This window comes from Cavia porcellus, unplaced genomic scaffold (genome assembly GCF_034190915.1).
Source record: "Cavia porcellus strain 051 isolate PalLab524CR breed Dunkin Hartley unplaced genomic scaffold, mCavPor4.1 scaffold_45, whole genome shotgun sequence".
NCBI lineage: Eukaryota > Metazoa > Chordata > Mammalia > Rodentia > Caviidae > Cavia > Cavia porcellus.
In genome coordinates this window covers 4,870,121-4,894,208 of record NW_026947528.1, presented here as the reverse complement: position 1 = coordinate 4,894,208, position 24,088 = coordinate 4,870,121, and positions in this window count along the sequence as shown.

Sequence of the window (24,088 nt, the reverse complement as noted above, 5' to 3'; positions counted from 1 at the left end):
TTGGAGTGCCTGCTTCAACTATCCAGCTTCCTCGGGATTCACTTGTCTGCAATCGCTATTTCAAGGAGGTCTGCAGCCATTCCAGCATAACCCTGAACACTAAACATGAGGTACTAGCTCAATACCTAAACCAACATGCTAGATAGCTTATCACCAGCAGGTTTTCTCAGAATTCAAATGTAACATGGTGAAAGGGAAACCCTTAGAAAAGGGATGCAAATGCCCCTTTCACTAAAAATCCCAGGTATTTTCTCATGGCATGGAATATTTACACTCCACAACTCATGAAGTGAACCCAGGGACCTGGACCAAGTGTGTCTAGTTTTCTGTTGTCCTCTTCTTGGAAACAGCATCTTATGTAGTTGTTGAAAGAGGCCTTGAGATAAATTCGTAGCCCAAGATGGACTGGAACTACCAAGAATCCATCCACCTCAGCCTTCAGATTGCTGGGATTATAGGCATGAGCGGCCATGCCAAGCATGTGCACAGAGATTCTTACATAATTTGTGAAATCCCACTACTGGTCTATTGGTAGCTTCTGTGCTTCAGACTTTAGGAATATGCCTCTCTTTGTTTTGGCTCCCCTTGTTCAGGTGTCCATTTCTATTGTGATAAGCTCCAAGGCCCCAGGCAAGGGGGTGGCTGCCCTTATTCTGTTGTGTCCTTGGATGATTACAGCCCAGGTGAACAGGGTTCAAATATATTGGATCCTGTGCATTTGAAGAGGAAATGAGTAAAAATTCATGAGTTAATATGGCCATGCCAGGGAATTGAGGGGCCATGATAGAGACAAAACTTCAGGCCATGGGCTGAAGGCTGAGGCTTCTGTACCTCTAGCTTCTTGAATAGTGGGCCTGCTGAGCAATTGTGTGCTCTCAAATGTAATTTGATGGGTTTTGTTTTAATTTATTTTCTTTTTTGCTTTGGTTTTTTACATGGAAGGAACAGTACCATGGTTTGACGAAGCTGGAGTGTCTTACCTAAGAGAAATTTGAAAAAAGGGGCACTTCAGTAGCCAAGAATTTCTGAAATGCCCTTGGCGTTTTAAAAACAGTGACATAAACTTCAGCGGGTCATGTCCATGTCTCTTTACAAAAGATTTTACCTCCTATTACGTAGGAATTACTGTTTCTTTGAAAGGTCAACCTGCACTGAAATAAAGATAATCCCTCCTTTCCTCACTGGGCTTGAAACCACATCCTTTGTTACTTATATTTTCTTACGCAGAAACACTTGGAGATGAATACACCAAGAGTTTCCCATTGGTGGAAATTCCACAGAGACACATGAAGTAATACTGCACAACTTCAAGTGAAGTGCACTGTCCCTTGACAATGGCAAGTCTGGGCAAACCTCTAGTAACTGAAAATCATAGAAAGTCTGAAAGTGAGTGAATGAAAATGGGCCTCTCCACATTTGGACAGGGACTCTCCTGAAGCACACATTTGTGGAAAAAGTAATTATGAGAGACGAATGAACTCCGAAAACGGAATGGAAATTTTCTTGTTTAGGCCTGGAACGCTATGGCCTGGAGCCCTGTGGTTCTAACTGGATGAGCAAAGTGTGAGCAGAGATCAAAGTAAAACACACACCATTTAGGGAACTCGATATTTAAGCAGGTGTCCAGAGGAGTGGCAAACTGTACTTGTGTAAATTTTCTCAAATCCTGTCTTCACAAGAAAGTAAATTCCAGCACGACCAGTGACTAGAGGAGGACACATTTCAAAGGACTTGTAAAAAGTCCAACACTGAATTTAGCCTAACACTGAATTTAGATGAAAAGTAGCAGAGTCTTTTTGTCTTTCAAGTTTTAATAGGAGAAACTTATAACATGAAATAGCTGTTACATGAATAACTTCAGAACTTTTGGAGAGGTCTAAATCACTATGAGTGAGGGCTTCCCTGAGTCACAAAGTTAAAAATAGTAAAAGAAACAATTTGAAAAACCAATCAACCAATTAAATACAAACACTAAGTCCAAAGGGTTTCACTGGTTTTAAAACCACTTATGGAATGCACAACTATTGAAGAGGCTTACTCTGCATTCTGCTTTACTCAGGCCTGGTACATGAGCAAGTGTGAAAGCAAAATTCAAAATGTTATGTGAAGTGACCATTTCATTGTTGAAACCATGAACCAAAAGACATTTTCTCTTTTGAAACTTCATACATTATCCATATATGTTCTCAAAGGGAAGGAATACACAGGATTTAGGCTGAATTTTTTTTTCAGTATTTTGTGTTCCACCAGATTTATTTGAAGATCTCCTGTCCTGCATCCACCGCCCAAAGCAGAAGTCCACACATAGGAGAACCAACATGAGAAGTTCACTTCTACAGCCTGAATATATCATCATGAGAATATAATTTTCCTTTCATCATCAAAGGTTTTTACATCAGATTAACCAGCTCTCTTGCTTTCCCATGTTTTTCCCTGGTTTTTGTACCTTGAAATGGGTGTGCACTCTTCTCAGGCTTGATCTCCATCTTCCCGCGTATTTCCAAACATATTCATCTGGGCAACATGTAAAGATCTTATTCGGGGCTTGTTTCATTGTTTTCAAATATCTGCCCTTGAAATTCAACTTCCACCACTGTCTCTCATATCCAAAGATATGTGCTTGCAGAGGATTTCTGCTGAGAAATTTCACAGAAAGCTCTTATACTGCAGGTGAATGATGCCAGCAAGTCTTGACTGAATAGCTTAGGGAACAGTACTCAGCCAAATGACAGACCTGACAAGGGAAAAGCGTATGCTCAATGATAGGACATGGCAGAGATCATCTGCCAGGCCCTGGCATATTTCATATCCCATTGAAAGTACATCCATGTGTAGATTGGCAAGCATTTCCATCCACAAATTCTGAGCAGTGAAGCCTTCAGAGAGAATATTGTGGCACACCAGGCCAAGAATATTCATCCTATTTAAAACTTGCCCTACAAGGTCCTCTGTGCCACAGAGGTCTCCATGGCAACGCCCAGCATTGTGACTCAGGTCTCCTACTGCACACTTGTGTCCTAGAGCCTAAAGTCCAGCTAACAATGGTGCTCAGCCAATTGCAGCCCAGTGTGGTTTCCTGGCAACCACAAGCTTGTGGATTTCTGTGAACTGTTTCAGCCCAACTCTGCAGCTTTCCACCTCATACAACCACAGCCATTCCAATCATGCAGTATTTGATTAACCTCTCTAAGTTGCCTCAGAATTTTCTTTGAAGTTGTGGTGATCAAGCAAATTTGACATATTTTGACAAGTGGAGGGAAGTAATTGGCTCTGTCTTTAACTCTGTTGGTGGTACATGGGGTCCAAACTTGACTAGCCCAGTCTATTCAATTTTCAAACTTAGAAAGCCAAATGTTTCAGGGGAGGAAAGAAAATGCCACAATGATTTGGGTTCTGCCAAGTTTCTGGTGGCTTGGGAAGCAAACCTGCAAACCATACATGCAGTCTCTGCTGGATTACTGCCACCATGGTAGTATCAGTTAGCACTAAAAGCCAGCAACCAGAAGATGAGTCCCGAAATGAAAGTGAATCCTTGCAGTGCATGAATATTTGGAGTGCCTGCTTCAACTATCCAGCTTCCTCGGGGTTCACTTGTCTGCAATCGCTATTTCAAGGAGGTCTGTAGCCATTCCAGCATAACCTGAACACTAAACATGAGGTACTAGCTCAATACCTAAACCAACATAATGCTAGATAGCTTATCACCAGCAGGTTTTCTCAGAATTCAAATGTAACATGGTGAAAGGGAAACCCTTAGAAAAGGGATGCAAATGCACCTTTCACTAAAAATCCCAGGTATTTTCTCATGGCATGGAATATTTAGACTCCACAACTCATGTAGTGAACCCAGGGACCTGGACAAAGTGTGTCTAGTTTTCTGTTGTCCTCTTCTTGGAAACAGCATCTTATGTAGTTGTTGAAAGAGGCCTTGAGATAAATTCGTAGCCCAAGATGGACTGGAACTCCCAAGGATCCATCCACCTCAGCCCCCAGATTGCTGGGATTATAGGCATGAGCGGCCATGCCAAGCATGTGCACAGAGATTCTTACATAATTTGTGAAATCCCACTACTGGTCTATAGGTAGCTTCTGTGCTTCAGACTTTAGGAATATGCCTCTCTTTGTTTTGGCTCCCCTTGTTCAGGTGTCCGTTTCTATTGTGATAAGCTCCAAGGCCCCAGGCAAGGGGGTGGCTGCCCTTCCTCTGGTGTGTCCTTGGATGATTAGAGCCCAGGTGAACAGGGTTCAAATATATTGGATCCTGTGCATTTGAAGAGGAAATGAGTAAAGATTCATGAGTTAATGTGGACATGCCAGGGAATTGAGGGACCATGATAGAGACAAAACTTCAGGCCATGGGCTGAAGGCTGAGGCTTCTGTACCTCTAGCTTCTTGAATAGTGGGCCTGCTGAGCAATTGTGGGCTCTCAAATGTAATTTGATGGGTTTTGTTTTAATTTATTTTCTTTTTTGCTTTGGTTTTTTACATGGAAGGAACAGTACCATGGTTTGACGAAGCTGGAGTGTCTTACCTAAGACATATTTGAAAAAAGGGGCACTTCAGTAGCCAAGAATTTCTGAAATGCCCTTGGCGTTTTAAAAACAGTGACATAAACTTCAGCGGGTCAAGTCCATGTCTCTTTACAAAAGATTTTACCTCCTATTTCATAGGAATTACTGTTTCTTTGAAAGGTCAACCTGCACTGAAATAAAGATAATCCCTCCTTTCCTCATTGGGCTTGAAACCACATCCTTTGTTACTTATATTTTCTTAAGCAGAAACACTTGGAGATGAATACACCAAGAGTTTCCCATTGGTGGAAATTCCACGGAGACACATGAAGTAATACTGCACAACTTCAAGTGAAGTGCACTGTCCCTTGACAATGGCAAGTCTGGGCAAACCTCTAGTAACTGAAAATCTTAGAAAGTCTGAAAGTGAGTGAATGAAAATGGGCCTCTCCACATTTGGACAGGGACTCTCCTGAAGCACACATCTGTGGAAAAAGTAATTATGAGAGACGAATGAACTCCCAAAACGGAATGGAAATTTTCTTGTTTAGGCCTGGAACGCTATGGCCTGGAGCCCTGTGGTTCTAAGTGGATGAGCTAAGTGTGAGCAGAGATCCAAGTAAAACACACACCATTTAGGGAACTCGATATTTAACCAGGTTTCCAGAGTAGTGGCAAACTGTACTTGTGTCAATTTGCTCAAATCCTGTCTTCACAAGAAAGTAAATTCCAGCACGACCAGTGACTAGAGGAGGACACATTTCAAAGGACTTGTAAAAAGTCCAACACTGAATTTAGCCCAACACTGAATTTAGATGAAAAGTAGCAGAGTCTGTTTCTCTTTCAAGTTTTAATAGGAGAAACTTATAACATGTAATAGCTGTTACATGAATAACTTCAGAGCTTTTGGAGAGGTCTGAATATCTATGAGTGAGGGCTTCCCTGACGCACAAAGTTCAAAATAGTAAAACAAACAATTTGAAAAACCAATCAACCAATAAAATACAAACACTAAGTCCAAAGGGGTTCCCTGGTTTTAAAACCACTTATGGAATGCACAACTATTGAAGAGGCTTACTCTGCATTCTGCTTTACTCAGGCCCGGTACATGAGCAAGTGTGAAAGCAAAATTCAAAAAGTTACGTGAAGTGACCATTTCATTGTTGAAACCATGACCCAAAGGACATTTTCTCTTTTGAAACTTCATACATTATCCATATATGTTCTCAAAGGGAAGGAATACACAGGATTTAGGCTGAATTTTTTTTTCAGTATTTTGTGTTCCACCAGATTTATTTGAAGATCTCCTGTCCTGCATCCACCGCCCAATGCAGAAGGCCACACATAGGACAACCAACATGAGAAGTTCACTTCTACAGCCTGAATATATCATCATGAGAATATAATTTTCCTTTCATCATCAAAGGTTTTTACATCAGATTAACCAGCTCTCTTGCTTTCCCATGTTTTTCCCTGGTTTTTGTACCTTGAAATGGGTGTGCACTCTTTTCAGGCTTGATCTCCATCTTCCCCCGTATTTCCAAACATATTCATCTGGGAAACATGTAAAGATCTTATTCGGGGCTTGTTTCATTGTTTTCAAATATCTGCCCTTGAAATTCAACTTCTACCACTATCTCTCATGTCCAAAGCTATGTGCTTGCAGAGCATTTCTGCTGAGAAATTTCACAGAAAGCTCTTATACTGCAGGTGAATGATGCCAGCAAGTCTTGACTGAATAGCTTAGGGAACCGTACACAGCCAAATGACAGACATGACAAGGGAAAAGCGTATGCTCAATGATAGGACATGGCAGAGATCATCTGCCAGGCCCTGGCATATTTCATATCCCATTGAAAGTACATCCATGTGTAGATTGGCAAGCATTTCCATCCACAAATTCTGAGCAGTGAAGCCTTCAGAGAGAATATTGTGGCACACCAGGCCAAGAATATTCATCCTATTTAAAACTTGCCATACAAGGTCCTCTGTGCCACTGAGGTCTCCATGGCAATGCCCAGCATTGTGACTCAGGTCTCCTACTGCACACTTGTGTCCTAGAGCCTAAAGTCCAGCTAACAATGGTGCTCAGCCAATTGCAGCCCAGGGTGGTTTCCTGGCAAAAACAAGCTTGTGGATTTCTGTGAACTGTTTCAGCCCAACTCTGCAGCTTTCCACCTCCTACAACCACAGCCATTCCAATCATGCAGTATTTGATTAGCCTCTCTATGTTGCCTCAGAATTTTTTTTACAGTTGTAGTGATCAAGAAAATTTGACATATTTTGAGAAGTGGAGGGAAGTAATTGAAAGACCTTTTGGTCTGTCTGTGGTCGATGGGTTCCAAACTTGACTACCCCAGTCTTTTAAATTTTCAAACCTAGAGCCTAAAATCCACATCACAGTGATGTTCAGCCAGTCTCAGCCCAGTGTGGTTGCCTGGCAACCACAAGCCTGTGGGTTTCTGTGAACAGTTTCAGCCCAACTCTGCAGCTTTCCACCTCATACAACCACAGCCATTACAATCATGCGGTATTTGATTAACCTCTCTAAGTTGCCTCAGAATTTTCTTTGAAGTTGTGGTGATCAAGCAAATTTGACATATTTTGACAAGTGGAGGGAAGTAGTTGGCTCTGTCTTTAGCTCTGTTGGTGGTACATGGGGTCCAAACTTGACTAGCCCAGTCTATTCAATTTTCAAACTTAGAAAGCCAAATGTTTCAGGGGAGGAAAGAAAATGCCACAATGATTTGGGTTCTGCCAAGTTTCTGGTGGCTTGGGAAGCAAACCTGCAAACCATACATGCAGTCTCTGCTGGATTACTGCCACCATGGTAGTATCAGTTAGCACTAAATGCCAGCAAGCAGAAGATGAGTCCCAAAATGAAAGTGAATCCTTGCAGTGCATGAATATTTGGAGTGCCTGCTTCAACTATCCAGCTTCCTCGGGGTTCACTTGTTTGCAATCGCTATTTCAAGGAGGTCTGCAGCCATTCCAGCATAACCTTGAACACTAAACATGAGGTACTAGCTCAATACCTAAACCAACATAATGCTAGATAGCTTATCACCAGCAGGTTTTCCCAGAATTCAAATGTAACATGGTGAAAGGGAAACCCTTAGAAAAGGGATGCAAATGCCCCTTTCACTAAAAATCCCAGGTATTTTCTCATGGCATGGAATATTTAGACTCCACAACCCATGTAGTGAACCCAGGGACCTGGACCAAGTGTGTCTAGTTTTCTGTTGTCCTCTTTTTGGAAACAGCATCTTATGTAGTTGTTGAAAGAGGCCTTGAGATAAATTCGTAGCCCAAGATGGACTGGAACTCCCAAGGATCCATCCACCTCAGCCCCCAGATTGCTGGGATTATAGGCATGAGCGGCCATGCCAAGCATGTGCACAGAGATTCTTACATAATTTGTGAAATCCCACTACTGGTCTATAGGTAGCTTCTGTGCTTCAGACTTTAGGAATATGCCTCTCTTTGTTTTGGCTCCCCTTGTTCAGGTGTCCATTTCTATTGTGATAAGCTCTAAGGCCCCAGGCAAGGGGGTGGCTGCCCTTCCTCTGGTGTGTCCTTGGATGATTACAGCCCAGGTGAACAGGGTTCAAAGATATTGGATCCTGTGCATTTGAAGAGGAAATGAGTAAAGATTCATGAGTTAATGTGGACATGCCAGGGAATTGAGGGGCCATGATAGAGACAAAACTTCAGGCCATGGGCTGAAGGCTGAGGCTTCTGTACCTCTAGCTTCTTGAATAGTGGGCCTGCTGAGCAATTGTGGGCTCTCAAATGTAATTTGATGGGTTTTGTTTTAATTTATTTTCTCTTTTGCTTTGGTTTTTTACATGGAAGGAAAAGTACCATGGTTTGATGAAGCTGGAGTGTCTTACCTAAGAGAAATTTGAAAAAAGGGGCAATTCAGCAGCCAAGAATTTCTGAAATGCCCTTGGCGTTTTAAAAACAGTGACATAAACTTCAGCGGGTCATGTCCATGTGTCTTTACCAAAGATTTTACCTCCTATTTCATAGGAATTACTGTTTCTTTGAAAGGTCCACCTGCACTGAAATAAAGATAATCCCTCCTTTCCTCATTGGGCTTGAAACCACATCCTTTGTTACTTATATTTTCTTATGCAGAAACACTTGGAAGTGAATACAGCAAGAGTTTCCCATTGGTGGAAATTCCACAGAGACACATGAAGTAATACTGCACAACTTCAAGTGAAGTGCACTCTCCCTTGACAATGGCAAGTCTGGGCAAACCTCTAGTAACTGAAAATCTTAGAAAGTCTGAAAGTGAGTGAATGAAAATGGGCCTCTCCACATTTGGACACGGCCTCTCCTGAAGCACACATTTGTGGAAAAAGTAATTATGAGAGACGAATGAACTCCCAAAACGGAATGGAAATTTTCGTGTTTAGGCCTGGAACGCTATGGCCTGGAGCCCTGTGGTTCTAACTGGATGAGCAAAGTGTGGGCAGAGTTCAAAGTAAAATACACACAATTTAGGGAACTCGATATTTAACCAGGTTTCCAGAGTAGTGGCAAACTGTACTTGTGTCAATTTGCTCAAATCCTGTCTTCACAAGAAAGTAAATTCCAGCATGACCAGTGACTAGAGGAGGACACATTTCAAAGGACTTGTAAAAAGTCCAACACTGAATTTAGCCCAATACTGAATTTAGATGAAAAGTAGCAGATCCTTTTTGATTTCAAGTTTTAATAGGAGAAACTTATAACTTGTAATAGCTGTTACATTCATAACTTCAGAGCTTTTGGAGAGGTCTAAATCACTATGAGTGAGGTCTTCCCTGACTCACAAGGTTCAAAATAGTAAAACAAACAATTTGAAAAACCAATCAACAAATTAAATACAAATACTAAGTCCAAAGGGTTTCACTGGTTTTAAAACCACTTATGGAATGCACAACTATTGAAGAGGCTTACTCTGCATTCTGCTTTACTCAGGCCCTGTACATGAGCAAGTGTGAAAGCAAAATTCAAAATGTTATGTGAAGTGACCATTTCATTGTTGAAACCATGACCCAAAAGACATTTTCTCTTTTGAAACTTCATACATTATCCATATATGTTCTCAAAGGGAAGGAATACACAGGATTTAGGCTGAATTTTTTTCAGTAATTTGTGTTCCACCAGATTTATTTGAAGATCTCCTGTCCTGCATCCACCGCCCAATGCAGAAGGACACACATAGGACAACCAACATGAGAAGTTCACTTCTACAGCCTGAATATATCATCATGGGAATATAATTTTCCTTTCATCATCAAAGATTTTTACATCAGATTAACCAGCTCTCTTGCTTTCCCATGTTTTTCCCTGGTTTTTGTACCTTGAAATGGGTGTGCACTCTTTTCAGGCTTGATCTCCATCTTCCCCCGCATTTCCAAACATATTCATCTGGGAAACATGTAAAGATCTTATTCGGGGCTTGTTTCATCGTTTTCAAATATCTGCCCTTGAAATTCAACTTCCACCACTGTCTCTCATATCCAAAGCTATGGGCTTGCAGAGGATTTCTGCTGAGAAATTTCACAGAAAGCTCTTATACTGCAGGTGAATGATGCCAGCAAGTCTTGACTGAATAGCTTAGGGAACAGTACTCAGCCAAATGACAGACATGACAAGGGAAAAGCGTATGCTCAATGATAGGACATGGCAGAGATCATCTGCCAGGCCTGGCATATTTCATATCCCAATGAAAGTACATCCATGTGTAGATTGGCAAGCATTTCCATCCACAAATTCTGAGCAGTGAAGCCTTCAGAGAGAATATTGTGGCACATTAGGCCAAGAATATTCATCCTATTTAAATCTTGAACTACAAGGTCCTCTGTGCCACTGAGGTCTCCATGGCAACGCCCAGCATTGTGACTCAGGTCTCCTACTGCACACTTGTGTCCTAGAGCCTAAAGTCCAGCTCACAATGGTGCTCACCCAATCACAGCCCAGTGTGGTTTCCTGGCAACCACAAGCTTGTGGATTTCTGTGACCTGTTTCAGCCCAACTCTGCAGCTTTCCACCTCATACAACCACAGCCATTCCAATCATGCAGTATTTGATTAGCCTCTCTATGTTGCCTCAGAATTTTTTTTACAGTTGTAGTGATCAAGAAAATTTGACATATTTTGAGAAGTGGAGGGAAGTAATTGAAAGACCTTTTGGTCTGTCTGTGGTCGATGGGTTCCAAACTTGACTACCCCAGTCTTTTAAATTTTCAAACCTAGAGCCTAAAATCCACCTCACAGTGATGTTCAGCCAGTCTCAGCCCAGTGTGGTTGCCTGGCAAGCACAAGCCTGTGGGTTTCTGTGAACAGTTTCAGCCCAACTCTGCAGCTTTCCACCTCATACAACCACAGGCATTCCAATCATGCAGTATTTGATTAACCTCTCTAAGTTGCCTCAGAATTTTCTTTGAAGTTGTGGTGATCAAGCAAATTTGACATATTTTGACAAGTGGAGGGAAGTAGTTGTCTCTGTCTTTAGCTCTGTTGGTGGTACATGGGGTCCAAACTTGACTAGCATAGTCTATTCAATTTTCAAACTTAGAAAGCCAAATGTTTCAGGGGAGGAAAGAAAATGCCACAATGATTTGGGTTCTGCCTAGTTTCTGGTGGCTTGGGAAGCAAACCTGCAAACCATACATGCAGTTTCTGCTGGATTACTGCCACCATGGTAGTATCAGTTAGCACTAAAAGCCAGCAAGCAGAAGATGAGTCCCAAAATGAAAGTGAATCCTTGCAGTGCATGAATATTTGGAGTGCCTGCTTCAACTATCCAGCTTCCTCAGGGTTCACTTGTCTGCAATCGCTATTTCAAGGAGGTCTGCAGCCATTCCAGCATAACCCTAAACACTAAACATGAGGTACTAGCTCAATACCTAAACCAACATAATGCTAGATAGCTTATCACCAGCAGGTTTTCTCAGAATTCAAATGTAACATGGTGAAAGGGAAACCCTTGGAAAAGGGATGCAAATGCCCCTTTCACTAAAAATCCCAGGTATTTTCTCATGGCATGGAATATTTAGACTCCAAAACTCATGAAGTGAACCCAGGGACCTGGACCAAGTGTGTCTAGTTTTCTGTTGTCCTCTTCTTGGAAACAGCATCTTATGTAGTTGTTGAAAGAGGCCTTGAGATAAATTCGTAGCCCAAGATGGACTGGAACTCCCAAGGATCCATCCACCTCAGCCCCCAGATTGCTGGGATTATAGGCATGAGCGGCCATGCCAAGCATGTGCACAGAGATTCTTACATAATTTGTGAAATCCCACTACTGGTCTATAGGTAGCTTCTGTGCTTCAGACTTTAGGAATATGCCTCTCTTTGTTTTGGCTCCCCTTGTTCAGGTGTCCATTTCTATTGTGATAAGCTCCAAGGCCCCAGGCAAGGGGGTGGCTGCCCTTCCTCTGCTGTGTCCTTGGATGATTACAGCCCAGGTGAACAGGGTTCAAATATATTGGATACTGTGCATTTGAAGAGGAAATGAATAAAGATTCATGAGTTAATGTGGACATGCCAGGGAATTGAGGGGCCATGATAGAGACAAAACTTCAGGCCATGGGCTGAAGGCTGAGGCTTCTGTACCTCTAGCTTCTTGAATAGTGGACCTGCTGAGCAATTGTGTGCTCTCAAATGTAATTTGATTGGTTTTGTTTTAATTTATTTTCTTTTTTGCTTTGGTTTTTTACATGGAAGGAACAGTACCATGGTTTGACGAAGCTGGAGTGTCTTACCTAAGAGAAATTTGAAAAAAGGGGCACTTTAGTAGCCAAGAATTTCTGAAATGCCCTTGGCGTTTTAAAAACAGTGACATAAACTTCAGCGTTCATGTCCATGTCTCTTTACAAAAGATTTTACCTCCTATTTCATAGGAATTACTGTTTCTTTGAAAGGTCAACCTGCACTGAAATAAAGATAATCCCTCCTTTCCTCATTGGGCTTGAAACCACATCCTTTGTTACTTATATTTTCTTATGCAGAAACACTTGGAGATGAATACAGCAAGAGTTTCCCATTGGTGGAAATTCCACGGAGACACATGAAGTAATACTGCACAACTTCAAGTGAAGTGCACTGTCCCTTGACAATGGCAAGTCTGGGCAAACCTCTAGTAACTGAAAATCTTAGAAAGTCTGAAAGTGAGTGAATGAAAATGGGCCTCTCCACATTTGGACAGGGACTCTCCTGAAGCACACATCTGTGGAAAAAGTAATTATGAGAGACGAATGAACTCCCAAAACGGAATGGAAATTTTCTTGTTTAGGCCTGGAACGCTATGGCCTGGAGCCCTGTGGTTCTAAGTGGATGAGCTAAGTGTGAGCAGAGATCCAAGTAAAACACACACCATTTAGGGAACTCGATATTTAACCAGGTTTCCAGAGTAGTGGCAAACTGTACTTGTGTCAATTTGCTCAAATCCTGTCTTCACAAGAAAGTAAATTCCAGCACGACCAGTGACTAGAGGAGGACACATTTCAAAGGACTTGTAAAAAGTCCAACACTGAATTTAGCCCAACACTGAATTTCGAAGAAAAGTAGCAGACTCTGTTTGTCTTTCAAGTATTAATAGGAGAAACTTATAACATGTAATAGCTGTTACATGAATAACTTCAGAGCTTTTGGAGAGGTCTGAATCTCTATGAGTGAGGGCTTCCCTGACTCACAAAGTTCAAAATAGTAAAACAAACAATTTGAAAAACCAATCAACCAATAAAATACAAACACTAAGTCCAAAGGGGTTCCCTGGTTTTAAAACCACTTATGGAATGCACAACTATTGAAGAGGCTTACTCTGCATTCTGCTTTACTCAGGCCCGGTACATGAGCAAGTGTGAAAGCAAAATTCAAAATGTTATGTGAAGTGACCATTTCATTGTTGAAACCATGACCCAAAGGACATTTTCTCTTTTGAAACTTCATACATTATCCATATATGTTCTCAAAGGGAAGGAATACACAGGATTTAGGCTGAATTTTTTTTTCAGTATTTTGTGTTCCACCAGATTTATTTGAAGATCTCCTGTCCTGCATCCACCTCCCAATGCAGAAGGCCACACATAGGACAGCCAACATGAGAAGTTCACTTCTACAGCCTGAATATATCATCATGGGAATATAATTTTCCTTTCATCATCAAAGATTTTTACATCAGATTAACCAGCTCTCTTGCTTTCCCATGTTTTTCCCTGGTTTTTGTACCTTGAAATGGGTGTGCACTCTTGTCAGGCTTGATCTCCATCTTCCCCCGAATTTCCAAACATATTCATCTGCAAAACATGTAAAGATCTTATTCGGGGCTTGTTTCATTGTTTTCAAATATCTGCCCTTGAAATTCAACTTCCACCACTGTCTCTCATATCCAAAGCTATGTGCTTGCAGAGGATTTCTGCTGAGAAATTTCACAGAAAGCTCTTATACTGCAGGTGAATGATGTCAGCAAGTCTTGACTGAATAGCTTAGGGAACAGTACTCAGCCAAATGACAGACATGACAAGGGAAAAGCGTATGCTCAAGGATTTGACATGGCAGAGATCATCTGAGAGGCCCTGGCATATTTCATATCCCATTGAAAGTACATCCATGTGTAGATTGGCAAGCATTTCCATCCACAAATTCTGAGCAATGAAGCCTTCAGAGAGAGTATTGTGGCACACCAGGCCAAGAATATTCATCCTATTTAAATCTTGCCCTACAAGGTCCTCTGTGCCACTGAGGTCTCCATGGCAATGCCCAGCATTGTGACTCAGGTCTCCTACTGCACACTTGTGTCCTAGAGCCTAAAGTCCAGCTCACAATGGTGCTCAGCCAATCACAGCCCAGTGTGGTTTCCTGGCAACCACAAGCTTGTGGATTTCTGTGAACTGTTTCAGCCCAACTCTGCAGCTTTCCACCTCATACAACCACAGCCATTCCAATCATGCAGTATTTGATTAGCCTCTCTATGTTGCCTCAGAATTTTCTTTACAGTTGTAGTGATCAAGAAAATTTGACATATTTTGAGAAGTGGAGGGAAGTAATTGAAAGACCTTTTGGTCTGTCTGTGGTCGATGGGTTCCAAACTTGACTACCCCAGTCTTTTAAATTTTCAAACCTAGAGCCTAAAATCCACCTCACACTGATGTTCAGCCAGTCTCAGCCCAGTGTGGTTGCCTGGCAACCACAAGCCTGTGGGTTTCTGTGAACAATTTCAGCCCAACTCTGCAGCTTTCCACCTCATACAACCACAGCCATTCCAATCATGCAGTATTTGATTAACCTCTCCAAGTTGCCTCAGAATTTTCTTTGAAGTTGTGGTGATCAAGCAAATTTGACATATTTTGACAAGTGGAGGGAAGTAATTGGCTCTGTCTTTAGCTCTGTTGGTGGTACATGGGGTCCAAACTTGACTAGCCCAGTCTATTCAATTTTCAAACTTAGAAAGCCAAATGTTTCAGGGGAGGAAAGAAAATGCCACAATGATTTGGGTTCTGCCAAGTTTCTGGTGGCTTGGGAAGCAAACCTGCAAACCATACATGCAGTCTCTGCTGGATTACTGCCACCATGGTAGTATCAGTTAGCACTAAAAGCCAGCAAGCAGAAGATGAGTCCCAAAATGAAAGTGAATCCTTGCAGTGCATGAATATTTGGAGTGCCTGCTTCAACTATCCAGCTTCCTCAGGGTTCACTTGTCTGCAATCGCTATTTAAAGGAGGTCTGTAGACATTCCAGCATAACCTGAACACTAAACATGAGGTACTAGCTCAATACCTAAACCAACAAATGCTAGATAGCTTATCACTAGCAGGTTTTCTCAGAATTCAAATGTAACATGGTGAAAGGGAAACCCTTAGAAAAGGGATGCAAATGCCCCTTTCACTAAAAATCCCAGGTATTTTCTCATGGCATGGAATATTTAGACTCCACAACTCATGTAGTGAACCCAGGGACCTGGACCAAGTGTGTTTAGTTTTCTGTTGTCCTCTTTTTGGAAACAGCATCTTATGTAGTTGTTGAAAGAGGCCTTGAGATAAATTCGTAGCCCAATATGGACTGGAACTCCCAAGGATCCATCCACCTCAGCCCCCAGATTGCTGGGATTATAGGCATGAGCGGCCATGCCAAGCATGTGCACAGAGATTCTTACATAATTTGTGAAATCCCACTACTGGTCTATAGGTAGCTTCTGTGCTTCACACTTTAGGAATATGCCTCTCTTTGTTTTGGCTCTGCTTGTTCAATTTCCATTTCTATTGTGATAAGCTCCAAGGCCCCAGGCAAGGGGGTGGCTGCCCTTCCTCTGGTGTGTCCTTGGATGATTACAGCCCAGGTGAACAGGGTTCAAATATATTGGATCCTGTGCATTTGAAGAGGAAATGAGTAAAAATTCATGAGTTAATGTGGACATGCCAGGGAATTGAGGGGCCATGATAGAGACAAAACTTCAGGCCATGGGCTGAAGGCTGAGGCTTCTGTACCTCTAGCTTCTTGAATAGTGGGCCTGCTGAGCAATTGTGGGCTCTCAAATGTAATTTGATGGGTTTTGTTTTAATTTATTTTCTTTTTTGCTTTGGTTTTTTACATGGAAGGAACAGTACCATGGTTTGACGAAGCTGGAGTGTCTTACCTAAGAGAAATTTGAAAAAAGGGGCAATTCAGCAGCCAAGAATTTCTGAAATGCCCTTGGCGTTTTAAAAACAGTGACATAAACTTCAGCGGGTCATGTCCATGTCTCTTTACAAAAGATTTTACCTCCTATTTCATAGGAATTACTGTTTCTTTGAAAGATCAACCTGCACTGAAATAAAGATAATCCCTCCTTTCCTCATTGGGCTTGAAACCACATCCTTTGTTACTTATATTTTCTTACACAGAAACACTTGGAAGTGAATACAGCAAGAATTTCCCATTTGTGGAAATTCCACGGAGACACATGAAGTAATACTGCACAACTTCAAGTGAAGTGCACTGTCCCTTGACAATGGCAAGTCTGGGCAAACCTCTAGTAACTGAAAATCTTAGAAAGTCTGAAATTGAGTGAATGAAAATGGGCCTCTCCACATTTGGACAGGGCCTCTCCTGAAGCTCATATTTGTGGACAAAATAATTATGAGAGACGAATGAACTCCCAAAACGGAATGGAAATTTTCTTGTTTAGGCCTGGAACGCTATGGCCTGGAGCACTGTGGTTCTAACTGGATGAGCAAAGTGTGAGCAGAGATCAAATTAAAACACACACCATTTAGGGAACTCGATATTTAACCAGGTGTTCAGAGTAGTGGCAAACTGTACTTGTGTCAATTTGCTCAAATCCTGTCTTCACAAGAAAGTAAATTCCAGCATGACCAGTGACTAGAGGAGGACACATTTCAAAGGACTTGTAAAAAGTCCAACACTGAATTTAGCCCAACACTGAATTTCGATGAAAAGTAGCAGAGTCTGTTTGTCTTTCAAGTTTTAATAGGAGAAACTTATAACATGTAATAGCTGTTACATGAATAACTTCAGAGCTTTTGGAGAGGTCTGAATCTCTATGAGTGAGGGCTTCCCTGACTCACAAAGTTCAAAATAGTAAAACAAACAATTTGAAAAACCAATCAACCAATAAAATACAAACACTAAGTCCAAAGGGGTTCCCTGGTTTTAAAACCACTTATGGAATGCACAACTATTGAAGAGGCTTACTCTGCATTCTGCTTTACTCAGGCCCGGTACATGAGCAAGTGTGAAAGCAAAATTCAAAATGTTATGTCAAGTGACCATTTCATTGTTGAAACCATGACCCAAAGGACATTTTCTCTTTTGAAACTTCATACATTATCCATATATGTTCTCAAAGGGAAGGAATACACAGGATGTAGGCTGAATTTTTTTTCAGTATTTTGTGTTCCACCAGATTTATTTGAAGATCTCCTGTCCTGCATCCACCGCCCAATGCAGAAGGCCACACATAGGACAACCAACATGAGAAGTTCACTTCTACAGCCTGAATATATCATCATGAGAATATAATTTTCCTTTCATCATCAAAGGTTTTTACATCAGATGAACCAGCTCTCTTGCTTTCCCATGTTTTTCCCTGGTTTTTGTACCTTGAAATGGGTGTGCACTCTTTTCAGGCTTGATCTCCATCTTCCCCCGTATTTCCAAACATATTCATCTGGGAAACATGTAAAGATCTTATTCGGGGCTTGTTTCATTGTTTTCAAATATCTGCCCTTGAAATTCAACTTCCACCACTATCTCTCATATCTAAAGCAATGTGCTTGCAGAGCATTTCTGCTGAGAAATTTCACAGAAAGCTCTTTTACTGCAGTTGAATGATGCCAGCAAGTCTTGACTGAATAGCTTAGGGAACCGTACTCAGCCAAATGACTGACATGACAAGGGAAAAGCGTATGCTCAATGATGGGACATGGCAGAGATCATCTGCCAGGCCCTGGCATATTTCATATCCCATTGAAAGTACATCCATGTGTAGATTGGCAAGCATTTCCATCCACAAATTCTGAGCAGTGAAGCCTTCAGAGAGAATATTGTGGCACACCAGGCCAAGAATATTCATCCTATTTAAAACTTGCCCTACAAGGTCCTCTGTGCCCCTGAAGTCTCCATGGCAACGCCCAGCATTGTGACTCAGGTCTCCTACTGCACACTTGTTTCCTAGAGCCTAAAGTCCAGCTCAAAATGGTGCTCAGCCAATTGCAGCCCAGGGTGGTTTCCTGGCAACCACAAGCTTGTGGATTTCTGTGAACTGTTTCAGCCCAACTCTGCAGCTTTCCACCTCATACAACCACAGCCATTCCAATCATGCAGTATTTGATTAGCCTCTCTATGTTGCCTCAGAATTTTTTTTACAGTTGTAGTGATCAAGAAAATTTGACATATTTTGAGAAGTGCAGGGAAGTAATTGAAAGACCTTTTGGTCTGTCTGTGGTCGATGGGTTCCAAACTTGACTACCCCAGTCTTTTAAATTTTCAAACCTAGAGCCTAAAATCCACCTCACACTGATGTTCAGCCAGTCTCAGCCCAGTGTGGTTGCCTGGCAACCACAAGCCTGTGGGTTTCTGTGGACAGTTTCAGCCCAACTCTGCAGCTTTCCACCTCATACAACCACAGCCATTCCAATCATGCAGTATTTGATTAACCTCTCCAAGTTGCCTCAGAATTTTCTTTGAAGTTGTGCTGATCAAGCAAATTTGACATATTTTGACAAGTGGAGGGAAGTAATTGGCTCTGTCTTTAGCTCTGTTGGTGGTACATGGGGTCCAAACTTGACTAGCCCAGTGTTAGGGCCAACGCCGCAGGGAAAGAGACCCCAAGGACTCAGCTCTTGGTGAGGAAAAGAAAGTTTATTTCTATGCGCATGGGGTCCCTCAGGCAAACGTGTGCGGAGGGGCCCCGAGGGGAATTTGTGTAGGGTTTTTAAAGGTACACGCAGGAGGCAAGTAAGTTTACAGAAGCAAATCGCATTGGTTAATTTTGAGCGGCGCAGGACCTGGCTAATGCTGATTTGATGGTCTGGGGCTGAGTAACCATGGAGACCGAGGGTCTTGGGTTGACCTTAGAGTGCCAGGTGCTCCCTAGTCCTGTTTATACAGTACATTCTTTTGCTTATCTCTATCTTTACAGAGAACAGAACATCTAGTGGTTAATGACTAGCAGAGACATTCCTTTTGGCCCTGCTCTGACTATCTCCTGGGAAAGGTTTAGGGAGTGAAGCATTCTTTACTGCTCTGTTCTGATAGCTCTGGGAAGTTAGGGAGTCAACCCTTTCATTCCCCGCTCTGGGGTGTTAGGGAGTTAACCCTTTTATTCCCCGCTCTGGGGAGTTAGGGAGTTAACCCTTTCATTCCCCGCTCTGGGGAGGGGGTTGTAGCAGGGGGGTCGACTCTCACATTCCCCCCTTTTATTTCTCCAATGACTTTTAATCCTAAAGGTCCTGTATAGGTAAGGGGTCATATTGTTGACGTAGCACCATAACTTTTACCTGAGAGATCTGGGCCCTCACAAATTGGGTTACTCGGTTAATGAGGCAAGGGGCTATAGCCATGACTATAATGAATCCGGCCAGGGGTCCCAGTAAAGGGAGAACATAGGGCAGGATTGATTCCCAGAAGGAAAACATTTTGGCTTCATTTGAAGGGGGCTCTTGAGATTTGATTCTCTCTCTCAACTTTTCCATTGCGTCCTTTACAATCCCAGTATGATCGGTGTAGAAACAACATTCTTCTCTAAGTGCGGCGCAGAGACCGCCTTCTTTTAAAAATAGTAGATCTAAGCCTCTCCTGTTCTGTAACACTACTTCAGATAGAGACGAGAGAGATTGTTGTAACGCAGTTATAGAAGTTTCTAAGGCCTGTAAATCTTGGTTTACTACTGCAAGAAGTTGTTGGCGAGATTGATGCCCAGTAATGAGGGCTGCTGTGCCAGTTCCTATTCCCCCCGCCACACCTATCCCCAATAGGACTGCTAGGGTCAGGGAGACAGGTTCTCATTTATATCGACCTCTCATGAGGGGGAGCATGTTAGGGGGGAGATATTTAATGCGTGGCATAAGGTCTATAAGGATGCAGGAGCTATCCCCTGCCAGGAGTACGTTTGTGGAGACACAAGGGGTGAGCCCTGTAGTACATAACCAGAATGCCCCAGTAGGAGGGATGAGGTATTGGTTCCTGGGGAAGGAGCGGGTATGTGTGAGGCAGCGATGGCGTAGGTTTGTAGGCCAATTATCAAGTGTCCCTATACAGGTTCCTCGGCTAGCGAGGTCAGGTAAAGGTAGGGTGTGGAACACATGATCCCAGTCGCACTGATCGGGATTAGGAGTCAGCGTATAGGAGTCATTTAGAGCAGTCCCCTCATAATATGGAGGGTTAGCATTTAGACATAACCAACAAGCTTGGGCTAGGTCTGGATGGGTAAGATTGAGGGCTTTATGAGCCCCAAGTATAAGACTGAGGAGGGAGTTCACGGTTGGGGGGACGAGTCCCGACTCAGGGGGATTAGTTAAATACCCGGAGGGGATGTGAGGTGAGACTATGGGCACTTGGCTTTGGGTAGTCACAGGCATGGGGGATGAGGGCCCCCTAGCTGTTGTTGGAGAAGGTGTGGGCAACAATGGCTCTGTCTTTAGTTTCTTTTTAATTAAAATGAGCCCTCCTGTGTCAGGTCCACTCATATAGTATCTAAATCCCCAGATTTTTCCTGTCGTCCAAGATTGGTCCTCGGGGGTGAGGACCTCGAGTTGTAAATGTCGGCAATTACCTGGTCCTCCGTCATAGGAGTGGAGGCTCCTTTTTGACAGTGGCAAAGGGCCTTTATGTTGACCTCCCCCTGTTGCTGACAAGCTAAGGTGCCGGTCCTTTATTGAGGGGGTCCATGCTGTGGCCATCGTTTCACATCCCCAGTAGGCACAATAGTATTCGCCTGGGGAATTGCAATAACTTCTTCCTTCCACAGACGCGGGACATAGATATATTTCCGGGGGGTGGTCAACGTTAGGGTCAAGAGGAACAATATCACAGGAATAGAAACTAAAGGTTGGATGGCCTGAACCTGTCCACTTATCGACCTCTTTTGGGTTGTCCCATCGGCTTATTGTCCAGACCCAAGGGCGGTGGGGGTTCGCTATTGTAGGGGTGACTAACATTAACATGAGTAATTTCATTATAGCCCAGGGGGTTACAACCTGGGGTTTTTGTCGGGTTATCTCATAGTAATACATAAGGGGGGGGTGTACAGAAACAGCATTAAAGAGTCTTTCGGCTCAGCTTAAGTTTTAAGGGGTTATCAGACCGCTTGAGTTCCCAGGAGCCGTCCTCTGGCGCTGAAGCAGGCTTTAGATGTGACGCGTGTACCCAAGAGGCGACTCCGTCAACCTTTACTGCTGTAGGAGTAGTCAATAGGACCTGGTATGGTCCTTTCCAACGAGGCTGTAGAGTCTCTTGTTGGTGGCGCGGAACGAACACAAAGTCTCCCACCTGGTACGGATGTGGCGCGGGGAACTCACTGGGAGCATACGCCGAGGCTAGCTGCGTCCACACGTCCCTCTGTAGATTGTCAAGGGCGATGAGCCTGTCAGACAGGGAGGTTGGCAACAAGGCAGCATGCTCAGTTAGGGAAGTGAGATCTCGAATGGGGGGTGGAGTGCCAAAAAGGATTTCGAAGGGAGTAAGGTTAGGGGGTTTGGTAGACGGGGTGTTTCGCGCGTGAAAAAGGGCATACGGCAGGAGCATCGTCCAATCTTTTAAGCCAGTCTCATGAGCCAATTTAGTGAGGGTCTCCTTAATAGTTCTATTCATTCTTTCTACCTGCCCTGAACTTTGGGGTCTATAAGCACAATGTAATTTCCAATCAATCCCCAATATGTTGGCCAGTCCCTGACTTACCTTAGGCCACAAACGCCGGTCCATTATCAGACCCTATTACCTTTGGCAATCCGAACCGGGGAAATATTTCTTCCATCAATTTTTTAGTTACCACGGCAGCGGTTTCCTTTTTGGTAGGAAAAGCCTCAGTCCATCCAGAAAAGGTGTCTACAAAAACTAGCAGATATTTTAGTCCACATCGGGCAGGCTTAACTTCTGTAAAGTCCACTTCCCAGTATTGTCCAGGTCTGGTGCCGCGTAGCCTTTTGCCGGGGGCCAGCTTGGCAGGGTAGGCATTGGTCAATTGACATGCCTCACAATTAGCCACCACCCGATTGGCGACCTGACGTATGGCAGTGGGGGATACCCCTGGGAAGTCTTGGCGTTGGGCCAGTAGGCTTAGCTTTTTAGCTCCCAAATGAGTGAGCCGGTGGGCCTGTTGTATGTAAGCAGTCAAATCAGGTGTTTCAGGGGTTTGGTTAATCTGAGCTTTCTCCTTTTGAGGAGAATCTTTGACATCAGTCACCAACATCTGTGAGTCTCCCATGGCTGCAGATTTTGCTGCCTGATCGGCCAGGTTGTTTCCCCTTGTGACGGGATCAGTCCCTTTCTGGTGACTGTTACAGTGTATTATCGCCACCTTCTGGGGCAACATAACTGCAGCGAGCAACTGGAGGATTTCCTGTTTGTGTTTTATTTCTTTTCCTGCGGAGGTCAGAAGCCCCCGCTGGCGGTATATGGCCCCGTGGATGTGGGCCGTTGCAAAAGCATATCGGCTATCCGTGTAAATGTTCGCTCGCTTACCTTTAGCGAGCTCCAGAGCCTTAGTCAAAGCAATCAGTTCGGCCTTTTGGGCCGAGGACCCGTCCTCTAGTCTGGCTGTCCATATAACATTGGAATAATCAGTCACAGCCGCCCCCGCATACCGCTTACCTTGAATCAAAAAGCTACTCCCGTCAGTGAAGTAGGTCACCTCTGCATTGGGTAAGGGGCAATCCAATAAGTCCGGTCGTACTCCGGCCTCTTCTGCCAAGACGTCCTGGCAGCTATGGAGGACGGGTTCCGAAGCTTCTTCCGGCAGCAGAGTCGCTGGGTTGAGAGTCACCGGGGGTCCAAAAGTTATCTTGTCCTTGTTGAGCAAGAGGCTCTGATAATGAGTAACTCTGGCATTTGAGAGCCACCTGTCTGGAGGCTGGCGGATGATGCTTTCTAGCGTGTGCGGGGCAATGATTGTTATTTTCTGTCCCAAAGTCAATTTGTCAGCGTCTTTAATGAGCAAGGCAGCTGCTGCGATGGCCTTTAGGCAGGGTGGCCACCCGCTTGCCACAGTGTCCAATCTTTTTGAGAGGTAAGCCACCGGACGCCTCCATGGCCCAAAGGCCTGGGTCAGCACTCCTCTCGCTATTCCTTTTTTTTCTTCCATGAAGAGAGTAAAGGGCTTATCCACATTAGGAAGAGCCAGGGCCGGAGCGGACAGGAGAGCCCGCTTGATGGCATCAAAGGCCTGCTGGTGATCTTTTTTCCAGATAAAGGGAGATCCCCCCTTCAGTAACGGATATAGGGGAGCTGCCAAAGTTGCGAATCCGGGGATCCATAACCGGCAAAACCCCGCAGTGCCCAGGAACTCTCGTAATTGTTTTTGACTCTTTGGAGGGGGAATCTGGACCACAGTCTGTTTTCTGGCCTCAGTGAGCCACCTTTTTCCCCCTTTTAAGGAGTAGCCCAGAAAAATTACCTCTCGCTTACAAATTTGAGCCTTTTTTGCTGATGCCCTATACCCCAGGATAGCCAACTCACGTAAAAGGTCCTGAGTTCCGCTTGTGCAGTCACCCTCAGAGTCCGCAGCCAGCAGCAAGTCATCTACATATTGAAGAAGGGTGAGGCTTGGGTGTTGAGCCCGAAAGGGGGCTAAATCCTTATGTAGGGCTTCATCAAAGATGGTTGGGCTGTTTTTGAAGCCCTGTGGGAGGCGCGTCCAGGTTAGTTGTCCGGCGGACCCAGTCTCAGGGTCCGTCCATTCAAATGCAAATAAGGGCTGGCTATCTTTGTGTAAAGGCAAACAGAAAAAGGCATCCTTTAAATCCAGAACAGTATACCAAGTTCTTGACGGATTTAACTCGCTGAGGAGATTATAGGGATTGGGTACGGTGGGGTGAATGTCTTCTACCCTGCTATTGACCTCCCTTAGGTCCTGTACCGGTCTGT